The sequence below is a fragment of the Periplaneta americana genome, chromosome 2 (assembly GCF_040183065.1).
Source record: "Periplaneta americana isolate PAMFEO1 chromosome 2, P.americana_PAMFEO1_priV1, whole genome shotgun sequence".
NCBI lineage: Eukaryota > Metazoa > Arthropoda > Insecta > Blattodea > Blattidae > Periplaneta > Periplaneta americana.
In genome coordinates, this window is record NC_091118.1 from 172,200,959 (window position 1) to 172,213,385 (window position 12,427).

General features: G+C 35.4%; 1 protein-coding gene across 4 annotated transcripts in view; it reads left to right on the forward strand.

Annotated features, from left to right (window-relative positions):
* LOC138694815 (uncharacterized) overlaps nt 1-12,427 on the forward strand; it is a 274,848-nt gene that overhangs the window by 98,922 nt on the left and 163,499 nt on the right. For 3 of the 4 annotated variants that reach the window (XM_069818908.1, XM_069818907.1, XM_069818909.1), the window contains one exon: nt 7,198-7,237. The gene's annotated coding sequence lies outside the window, so the exon portion shown is untranslated. Of the gene's footprint in view, nt 1-7,197; nt 7,238-10,269; nt 10,431-12,427 lie in introns of those variants that run through there. The other variant, XM_069818910.1, reaches the window with a different exon arrangement.

Genomic DNA, 12,427 nt, shown 5'->3' on the forward strand with positions numbered 1-12,427 from the left:
TTAAATAAATAAATAAATAAATAAGTAACTAAGTAAGTAAGTAACTAAGTAAATAAGTGAGTGAGTGAGTGGGTGGATGGGTGGGTGGTTGGATTGGTGGATGGATGGATAAATAAATAAATAAATAAATAAATAAATAAATAAATAAATAAATAAATAAGTAAATAAGTAAGTGAGTGGGTGGGTGGGTGGGTGGGTGGATGGATGGATGGATAGATAAATAAATAAATAAGTAAGTAAATAAGTAAGTAACTAAGTAAATAAGTGAGTGAGTGAGTGAGTGGGTGGATGGGTGGGTGGTTGGATGGGTGGATGGATGGATAAATATATAAATAAATAAATAAATAAATAAGTAAATAAATAAATAACTAAGTAAATAAGTGAGTGAGTGGGTGGTTGGGTGGGTGGGTGGGTGGGTGGATGGATGGATAGATAAATAAATAAATAAATAAATAAATAAATAAATAAATAAATAAATAAATAAATAAATAAATAAGTAAATAAATAAACAAATAAATGGGCGATCTGTTATGGAAGACCAGCACGATAGCACTGAGAGCAATAAAAGTAATGTATTCAGTTGTGCTTTAACATGGTTGGGAAACAGACCCGTGCACAATACATGTAGGCCTATATGCATAATTACAGAAAGTTAATACAAGGTTGGAACTCATATATGCAGATGGCTAAATAGAACCTAACAATAGCAATATTTACGAGATATTCTCATATACTTATATACAGAGAGTTCCTACACAGACCAGCTTAATGACGGTAGTGCGGAGCGCCTGTCCCGAGAAAGCTAACGAGCAAAAATTCTCATGAGAGCAGATAAAAAAGTTATTTTCTTTTCCACGTGTTAATAATGTCAAAACAAGTGCTTATACAAATTTTGGTCACTCAAGTGCAATTACAAGGACCGTACAGAAATTAAGTTTCCCTGGAGCCGTTTACAGAAAGAAAACACAATTTCATGGAAATATTTATTGAAACAGACACAGCAATAAAATTGTTGAGCTATTTTTTTAACATAGTCACCACCAGAACTGAGATATTTGTTATACTGTGAGATCCATAGGGAGGTGTAGAGCTGTTACACACTGGTTCCGATTCCAGTGGCAGAATTCTACGATGCAGGAATACAAAAGTTGATCCCATGGTATGACATATATCTCAATCCCGGTGTGGATTATTTTGATAAAAGTCCACACCTGTGGAGTAACGGTTAGCGCGTCTGGCCGCGAAACCAGGTGGGCCGGGTTCGATTGCCGGTTGGAGTAAGTTACTTGGTTGAGGTTTTTTCCGGGGTTTTCTCTCAACCCAATATGAGCAAATGCTGGGTAACTTTCGGTGTTGGACTCCGGACTCATTTCACCGGCATTATCACCTTCATAACATTCAGACGCTAAATAACCTAAGATGTTGATAAAGCGTCGTAAAAATAACCTACTAAAATAAAAAATAACCTATTTTGATAAATACCTCAACAATTATGTATCTGTTTCAATAATTTTTTTCATGAAATTGTGTTTTCTCTCTGTAAACGGCCCCAGGGAAATTTATTTTCTTTACGGCTCTCGTAATTGTGCTCGAGTGGCCAAAATTTGTATAAGCACTTGTTTTTAATTATTAACATGCTGGAAGAAAAAACATAACTTTTTCTTTATCTGCCCCCATGAGAATATTTGCTTGTAAGCGGTGAAGGGTCGAGTGGGACCGATCTTCATAGGGCAGCGTGCAGGGACCTGTCTTTACGGCGATGTACGATCGCTCACCGTCCGACAACAGACTTTGCTAGGTAGAAGTTGGAGTGGAGCCGGTCCTTATAGGAACTGTCTGTACTGTGTACCAGTTAAATGTTCATTTGTGGCTCGAAAACTGTTTTTACCTGTTTCCTTAATAGTACACTCTGTTTTAATGTATTATTATTATTATTATTATTATTATTATTATTATTATTATTATTATTATTATTATTTGAGAACTGTGTGTTATTCATAGCTTGTTTCATTCCGTTCATTACACACACTTAAATCTTACAGCATATTGTATTTATTTATCATAATTCCATTATCCTAATACATATAGGCCTATGTATACATAAATATATATTTATATTTATATTTATATACAGTACACCCATTCATAGAAATTTCCTCAAAATGTCTTACTTACTTACAATGGCTTTTAAGGAACCCGCAGGTTCATTGCCGCCTTCACATAAGCCCGCCATCGGTCCCTATCCTGTAACAATAAAGTTTTATCATGAACCGTCAGTGCTTATCTATTTAACAAATTTATTAGTTTTCAATAACTTGTTACATTTATTTGATTTTTAACGTTTTCGGCTTGATTAAGCCATCTTCAGAAAAGTTTATGCCTATGTGCATGAAGTTGGTACATGTATATATGATACAAATAAATAAATCAATTAACATGTCTCTCTGTAGAAGTAAATGGACACACAATGAGATTAAAACATTACTATGTTAAAACTACTGTAGACTATGTGAGCCATAATCAAAGTTATTAAAAGTTATTACATACAGAATTAAATTAAAACATGTGCGATACAGTTGTGATTGAGACAGGTTGGTATCTGTATTGAAGTCCAGATTTGACTTGAGATCTGTGGGGGAAGAACAGAAATATGTATCAAGTTGTGATACCTATTATACCAAGTTATAATGGAGGGTCATGTACAAGAACAGAGCAAAGTGCATGTATATAGATCAGAATACTGTTATAGCTATAAAAGCTTGATAAGCCACATAAATCTAGATACAGACATCTCGATGTGAAATATGTACGCGAGCGCACGGAACAGTTGTACTAAATGAAATTGAAAAGTTATTAAGATTTAACAAGATCGGAATTTGTTAAGTAGAAACTAGGGCTTTCAAATTTGGTCCCTATCCTGTGCAAAATTAATCCACTCTCTATCATCATATCCCACCTCCCTCAAATCCATTTTAATATTATCCTCTCATCTACATCTCGGCCTCCCCAAAGGTCTTTTTCCCTTTAACACTCTATAAGCACTTCTGGATTCGCCCAACCCCCAAACTGGAGGACTACCCCTTTATCGGCTGTCCATGACTGCTTATTCAATAAATTTGCTGCTACCCTCCATATCTGGGAGCCGTCTCCTCTATCCGCAACCTGAGGACGCTCCATGCCGTGGTGATAGGGACCCACAATACATGGCCTCAAATTGTTTATCGATTTTTATTTTTTTATTGTATTTCAATTTAATTTTGCGGACCAAGATGTAAGATTTAAGTTTTTTAATACCTATTATATGTTGTAACATATTTCTGAATAAAAGAACCCATTTTCGACGGAAAAGAGAATTCATTACATTCATTCAGTTTTCTGCCAAAGGGTCGGCCTTTCACTGCAAATCCAGCATTCTCTAGTCTTTATTATTACCCGCCTTCCTCTTAATCTCCGCATACGATCCACAAATGAAGAGTCCACTGCAATAATGATGGATGTCATTTGGAATACATTTTGCAGGAGAAGCAATTGAAAGTTTGAAATGCTTAGCGCTCAAAGCTTAACTGTGATTTTCCGATCATTACTGGACAATGACTATCAGTGTTAATGCCATATAACTCCCTATGTACATTCTATATGTCTTAAGCTATGCATTGGCAGTCTTGGTTCATTTTCAACAAGAAAGTGACATCCATCATTCTTGCAGTGGACTCTTCAAATATTAATGTAGTCTATCATTTGATACATTCTTCTCCCATTCATCATTCCTTCCAGCTCATCCTTCAGTAGGCAGTTTCTTCTTAGCCAGTGATGACTCGGCCATTTAATTTTCTTCTCCTGGTAAATTTCAGCATTATTCTTTCTCTACCCACTCTTTCTAGCACAGCTTAATTTTTTATTCTATCTGGCCATTTCACACGCTCCTTCTTCATGTCCACATACAGTATTCATTACATGTAAAATACATTTTAAAAATAAAGTATGCATTGCACGTTCCCAATTCTCTCTATGTCAATAAACATGATATTTGCATTAAATACTTCCTATTGCCTACATAATATGTAACACACTGCAAAACATTCGTCGTAAGAAAATCTCCTATGTAAATACAGTATTTCAAGTGAATGGTTTCCATTACGCATCACATTCCCTATGTAACGCTGTTATTCAGAAGACTAACATTTGGTCTACAGAACTTAAGTCGAGGACTGCTTCTCTTTAGCAATTCTGCCACATCATTCAAAGTCACTGAACAAATATCTTGGGTGAATTGGGGAGCTGTGGCTTTCGCAATTAGACTCGTGCTGTGCTAGGTTATGGAATATTTACCGACATAATCACTACACGCTTTTAAAAATTGGTTTCAGAAAAGTGTCCTAATACTTATATAATTTAAGTTGCTGTGGTTACAAAATCTTCTAGTCTTCCTGGAAACAAATTCTCTTCACTCACCACGCACTGAAATTAAATCCAATGACAAAGCGTCTAAACTGGAACAATGCAGTTTTCCATCTGCCAAGATGTTCTACATCGTCACGAAATCGCTGGTGTAGGTTGATATGCAGTAATGTTCTCGCCTATAAAATATCGACAACTATTTCGCTCATGCACCAATTCATCAATGGTATGTAAGAATCCGAACTCGAGTCAGCTGAAACTGTAGTCGGATACGCTGATACCTGTACCACAGAGAAAAATGATGTGGCGTATAATAGGAGTCTCGTATTTTTCAGCTGCTTGATTAGAATAGAGATTAAGAGAGAAATTTAATTAGATATCAGGGAAGTTTCGCGTTTGAGATAGTAACTATATGTTCGTGTTGGTGTAAACAAAGACCGCAGGGAAAATCTGCGACAATGAGAGAAATAACATGTAACTGGGGAATAGGCCCAGGAGGTCCCGTAAGGGATTTCTCATCCTCATTTTGCATGCAATTAATTGTTTTAAATTGGAGAGAAAGCTGAAAAGTTAGCACCAGTGCTGGAGGTACGACACTAGAAAAAGCACACGCTTCTCTTGGTATTAATTATAAATAATTTACTTCACATTATTTGCCCTTGCCGTTTAAAATTGTGCTAGAAAAGCTGCAGTTGGAAGCGATGTTAAAAATGCTGCTGCTGCTACTACTACTACTACTACTACTACTACTACTACTACTACTACTACTACTACTACCACTACTACTACTACTACTACTACTACTACTACTACTACTACTACTACTACTACTACTACTTCTGCTGCTACTATATTAACAAATTAGTCCCTGGACAAAAAGGGGAAACTTTGGCTATCGACGGGTCCGTTCCCACACTCTGATTGCGGAGATAGCGCGAATTATTAATGTGAAATATTATTAAATAAGTTACAGCCTAAATTATTAATGACATAATTTTAGTACGAATATCTTCCTTCAACTATTTAGGGTTCGATATCTCCTATTTAAAAGAAAATTAGCCTATATCGATTTTAAAATAAGTGTATTTCAATAAATGTGTGGATCGCTTCGAACGACTGTAAAAAAACAAAACTTTACGATCAATGAAATTAAAATTCACAGAACTCTTTATTACATACAGATGCGAAAATTGATCTTTAAATCGGACAACTAAAACAAATAAAGAACATTTATTGTTACTTAGTTACCATTACAGTATACTTTTGCGAAGGCTTTGGAATAATATTGCTCTAAATTTTCAATGCTCTGCTCGTTTTTCAGACTTTTCCTCGATTTTGAAAAAAGAAATTCCCAAGCTTGTATCGTAATATACTATTACAGTAAACATTTTCTTTTTCAAAGTTTTGTGTACATAAAATTCACAGGGTGTTACGTCTGGGACTTGAGAGGGGAGGCAAACATTCCGACTGATATTTATATCTTATATCTTATATAGGTACCAAAAACGTTTGGGACGAGAAGCAGACAGTTTCAGAATTTCCTTCCTTAGTTAATTAATCCAGTTCATTCACAGTTTTCTGCCCAGTCTTTCTTGCTCCTTTTTCTATAAAAAACTTCCTTTGTCATTGATATCCTTCTTTTAACTTCCTGGCAGCAGCTCATGTTACTGCTTATAGTACATCCCAGGTATTTGAAGCTGTCCACTTGCTCTTCGTCCTCATTTAGAATTCGTATGTTTACCTTCTTTATTTTTCTTCCGATAACCGTGGTCTTCGTCTTCTTTGCATTTATCTTCATCCTATACTGTTCACAGTTGTCAATTAGCTCGTGTAGCATATATCTTAATATCGTCTCCTCTTCTGCTAACAACGACTTTCGGGTGAAGAAATGGCATTGTTTTATTTTGAATTGGTTATTTTACGACGCTGTATCAACTGCTATGGTTATCTGGCGTCTGAGTGAGATAAAGGTGATAATGCGGGAAAAATGAGTCCAGGGTCCAGCGCCGAAAGTTATCCAGTATTTGCTCTTAATGGGTTGAGGGAAACTCCCGAAAAAAAAACTCAACCAGGTAACTTTTCACAACCAGGATTAGAATCCGGGCCCGCTCGTTACAAGGTCAGGCATGCTAACTGTTATTCCACAACGATGGACTAAATGACGTTGTAACTGCTTAGATTGTGGTTTGTCGAATCGCCCTACTACGCTATCTCCCTGATCAGCGTTTGGGAGCCCTTCCACTGATAGCCAAAATCGCCGCTTTTCGGTCAGAAAATAATTTGCTAAACCAGTATTACTACTACAACACAGGGCATTGAATTGAAAATTGGCAAATATCCACGCCCATGGCGAAGTATTGTCAATGAGTAGGCCTATGTGTAAAATTTCATTGAAATCCCCCAAAGAATACTTTAGGTTTATTTCATCAATACTATAATTTCTTAAGATATCTTCGGTTAGTGCAAAAGTAGTTTTTCTTCTCTTTATCGTGATTTAGATCATCAGAAGGTTTTCATCTTATCCATCCATCTTGAAATGGAAGGGCCTCAAAATCTACATCCAATTGATTTATAATTTATAGTTGTTTTTGTGGCATACATTGTAAATGAAACCAGTATTTATTCTACTAGATTTATGAATTTTATCGGAGTAAATGTATGTAACAAAGCAGTTTTTAATGTCTTTCTGATTTCAACCGTTTTTTTATTCCTAGAGGCATCATATAATGTGACTTTGTATAGGCTATTAAATAAGGTTCCTAAGTTTTACAACTAATTGTAGATTTTATTATTTTCCAGGAATTCGTCTCGTGGCAGCAATAATATTGGTGTAACTCACGTAAGTAACACAGGCATTTCAGTTTATGTTGTCTTAAATTATATTTATATTGTGACGTAAGACATGCACAGCTATAATGTTACCTTCCTTCGATTTGCAAAAATTACCCTTTTTTTTGTCAGTGTGCCTATAAAGTCATTAGAGAACGAGTTTACTACTCACTTCTCCTATCGTTAGTGACCTCAGCGCGATCCAAAAGATATGTACATAATTAATAAGCTTAATATTTTGGAGAGGAATGCTAAAAAAGATTTTACACAATATTAGGAAGAATATGTAATTCCCCTTTATGTTCTCAATAAATAAATCATTGTGATTATGCAAAGCATTTGTCCCCAACTTTTCGGGAAATCAAACGTTTTTAGTATCAATGACACTAAAAAGTGGTTTCTGGTATGTTATCTGTCAGAATGCAGCGGTTTCTCCTGAAATATCAGACGGATTTTGTTTATATTCAGTATCCACGAGTCAGTTTATCCTAGAATGGCGCATATGAAATATTGCATTATTGATCATATAATTAATAAATTTTTATTTGAAGTCGAATGACCATGAATTCTAAATCTAGCCAAGCGATTTTCTAATTTAGTTTCCTGTATAAGATGGAGACATAAATTAAATAAGCAACCCAATATGTCTTCAGAATTAGACGAAATTAGAAGAAATTAATTTCTAGTCTATGTGAAGAATTATTTCCACTTTTCGTTGCGAATTTTGTCAGAGTCCAGTAGAACTCCAGATCGACCGATGTAGTTGCTGACTTTAATTAAAAGTAACTTTTTGTTATAGCATTAGGACCGATTTTTATAAATTCAGCTATTACATGTGAGCGAAGAATGTCTTAACATATTTTAATGTTCGTGTAACTTTTAAATTCGATTTTTTAAATTAAAATGTTAATATTTTTTGCAACTTTCAATTCATTTCAATGTCTAGGCCTATGTTAATTTTGATAGAAATATTAAGTTGAGCGTCTTTAGGCCTATATAAAATTATTTACACATTCTATATTGAAAAAGTTAAAAATTCTTTTCTTTCTCTAAAACATTTTATTTATTTCTAAAGAGGCAGTAACCTACAGCGTTTTAATTGTAGGCCTATTTAATGAATATGTTACTTAGTATGTCCCACAATCTTCTCAGCACACTATAGTATCATATTATACTTTTACATGTTCTTAAAGTTGAGAATACTTTAATATACCCATACAGGTTACAACACTAAATTAAAAATGTCCCAGTAAAAATATTATATTACTTTTACATACGAGTGTATTTTAAGATTAAGTAACATATCTAAATTTTTTTAAGAATTTGGATGGCAGGTAAACAATTATCTCCGGTAGTAAACGTTATTATAATTACATAATTTAAAATATGATATAAAATTCTAGCTTCGGTCTTATATTGCAGAGTTCATTTATTTGTGTACCATTGCCACAAAGGGAGAAATGAATTGACCACCCAACCCCATTATCTCCTAGCTTAGTTGTTTCATGAGGGATGCCTTATTGGTGTCACTTATGAAGTTCAAATCTGTCTTCGGACAGTTGACTAAACAGCAAACAACATCTCCACAACACCAGCTTTCGACCTCTCTTCTCTGTTGACTGTATGTAATTACAGTGGACTCTCCTAAGTTCGACTGAACAGAATTGAAAGTTCAGTCCAAAAAGGGTAGTGGGTGTGGCGGATGAAATAATACGAATTCTTATTGGTTATCCATCAACGAATACAGTACTTTACTTGCATTTCCTGCCCGCCCCGAGACTTGTGTAGCCTATGCGTTTCCAGTACCACAGTGGGTTTCGACAGTTCCATCTCACAAACGGCACAATTTTCAAATAGAAAAAGAGGAGTTCATTAATTTAAAATCAGTGATTAAATATGGATGTCCTAATCAATGAAATATTCTGTTTTCCTTTAACAAAAGTATCACTACAAGACACAGAACCAATTCCCATTCAAATGGCAAACCCATTTCTTTGTGCCCGTATAGGGCGTGTCTAATTATCCTACTTAAGCAGTCAAACTATAGGATGTTGAACTTGATTTCTGTCGAGCTTAAGAGCTTCCACTGTATTTGTTTCTTTTCTATCTTTTACTTTCCTTTTGGTTTCAGTAATTTCTGCAAATTGTATGTTTCTTATGACGAGAATATCAAGTTGATCATATTTATATGAGATTCCTTGCATATAGAATGTTGAAAAATTAAGTGCCATTCTGTAGCCAAGGAATTTTCTTGATTTCTTTAGGGATATTAACATACATGTACTTAATTGTATTTCGTGGGGAAAAAAAAATAATTGGTAACTACATAGGAAAGTATTGAGACCAACTTTTTCCTGTAAACCCGCAAATTATCAAATTTATTGTAACGTTGTATTCACTTTATTTATCTCAAAATTTTTGTCTGAATACTCTGTCGTAAGTTTCCACATTTTTCAAGTTCAGAAAGTTTTAATGTTATCCACACATTTTGTAAAAGAGAAGGTAAATTTTCTTCTAGTAAAATAATCACTAAATATTATATATTTTGAAATGAAGAAACATATCTCAACTCTTTGAATAAGTAGAAACGGTTGCATAACGTTGTTGCTAGTAAACTTTATATCATAGGACGATTAAATTATATAATTCTAATAAATTCTAGCCTTGACCTGATATTGCAGAGTTTATTCACATGAAGTTTCATGTTGGACAACCGATGTCTGTAAATAACCACATACGCTCGACCTCCCCCGTTGTTCCTGACACTAATTCATTACTTCTTGAAAGACACTCATAACCTACTGGAATCGACACGGTTGGACGGCAACACAGAGGAAGTACATCTAAGATATGAAATACTCTTCTTCTTAACGGCTAATTGGTAAAGTATACAGTTAGGTAACCGGCCACCTTCGAACATGGGACGAACCGCTCATTTCATACTAGACAATCACCGATGTAATAATATATCACCGAAGTGGGGGTATAGACACTGGAGTCCGTCCAACGACTAGACGCGCGGTTTCCTCGGAACAAGAAGCAATATTCCTTGGCTAATGTCATTTGAGCGCGTGCGGGTAGTGCTACTAGCCAGTCTTCGTGCATTGATCAAGCGGAGTGGACGGGAAGACAGGTGATAAAGTGATCTGACAACAGTGTAGACAACAGTGATCTGTAAACGTGTGTAGAGCACTCTTGAACAGGTAGATTTATTATTATTATTATTATTATTATTATTATTATTATTATTATTATTATTATTATTATTAATACTGTAACTGTGCTTAGGAAAATATTTGGGGCTAAGCGGGATGAAGTCACAGGAGAATGGAGAAAGTTACACAACGCAGAATTGCACGCATTGTATTCTTCACCTGACATAATTAGGAACATTAAATCCAGACGTTTGAGATGGGCAGGGCATGTAGCACGTATGGGCGAATCCAGAAATGCATATAGAGTGTTAGTTGGGAGACCAGAGGGAAAAATACCTTTGGGAAGACCAAGACGTAGATGGGAGGATAATATTAAAATGGATTTGAGGGAGGTGGGATAGGATGATAGAGACTGGATTAATATTGCACAGGATAGGGACCGCTGGCGGGCTTATGTGAGGGCGGCAATGAACCTTCGGGTTCCTTAAAAGCCATTTGTAAGTAAGTAAGTAAGTAAGTAACTGTTTATTTTCCCAGAGGCGGAGACATTATCTGTCCATCCATCAACTCCTTAACTCCTATACATCAATTCATATCTAGCTCTCTATGTATATATCTGTCTGCTTGTCTAACTCCCTATCTACCTACCTACCTACCTGTCTATCTGTCTGTCTGTCTGTCCATCTATGTATCGACCTTTCCACCTAAGTACCAATATACTTACTGTATCTACTTAGGCCCACCAACTACGTACATTTATTACCAACTTACGTGTTCATCTACAAACAGCCTACTTAGCTATCGGTTGGAAGTAAATCCCGAAAAGACAAAGTATATGATCATGTCTCTTGACGAGAATATTGTACGAAATGGAAATATAACAAATGAAAATTTATCCTTTGAATAGGTGGAAAAATTCAAATATCTAGGAGCAACAGTAACAAATATAAATGATACTCAGGAGGAAATTAAACACAGAATAAATATGTCATTATTCGGTTGAGAAGCTTTTATCGTCCAGTCTGCTGTGAAAAAATCTGAAAGTTAGAATTTATAAAACAGTTATATTACCGGTTGTTCTGTATGGTCGTGAAACTTGGACTCTCACTTTGAGAGAGGAATATAGGTTAAGGGTGTCTGAGAATAATGTACTTAGGAAAATATTTGGGGCTAAGAGGGATGAAGTTACAGGAGAATGGAGAAAGCTACACAACACGGAACTGCACGCATTGTATTCTTCACCTGACATAATTAGGAACATTAAATCCAGACGTTTGAGGTGGTCAGGACATGTAGCACGTATGGGCGAATCGAGAAATGCATATAGTTTTAGTTGGGAGGCCGGAGAAAAAAAGACCTTTGGGGAGGCTGAGACGTGGATAGGAGGATAATATTAAAATGGATTTGATGGAGGCGGGATATGATGCTAGAGACTGGATTAATCTTGCTCAGGATAGGGACTGATGGCGGGCTTATGTGAGGGCAGCAATGAACCTCCGGTTCTATAAAAGCCACTTGTAAGTAAGTAACAATTACATCTTACTTAAAAATACATTTTCACTATTTTTGTTTATAAGAAAATACTCTCAGCTCAAAGAGAATAAAATCCTGGCTGAAACAAGACTTTTATGGGCGGAGAGTAATGATTTTCTAAGTTGGAAAGATCGCCCTCATTCCTCTAAAAGGATAGCATATTATTATTATTATTATTATTATTATTATTATTATTATTATTATTATTATTATTATTACTTACTTACTTACTTACTTACTTACTTGCTTGCTTTTAAGGAACACGGAGGTTCATTGCCACCCTCAAATACGCCCGCCATTGGTCCCTATACTGAGCAAGATTAATCCAGTCTCTATCATCACATCCCACCTCCATCAAATCCATTTTAATATTAACTTCCCATCTACGACTCGACCTCCCCAAAGGTATTTTTCCGTTCGGCCTCCCAACTAACACTCCATATGCATTTCTGGATTCCCCCATACGTGCTACATGCCCTGTCCATCTCAAACGTCTGGATTTAATGTTCCTA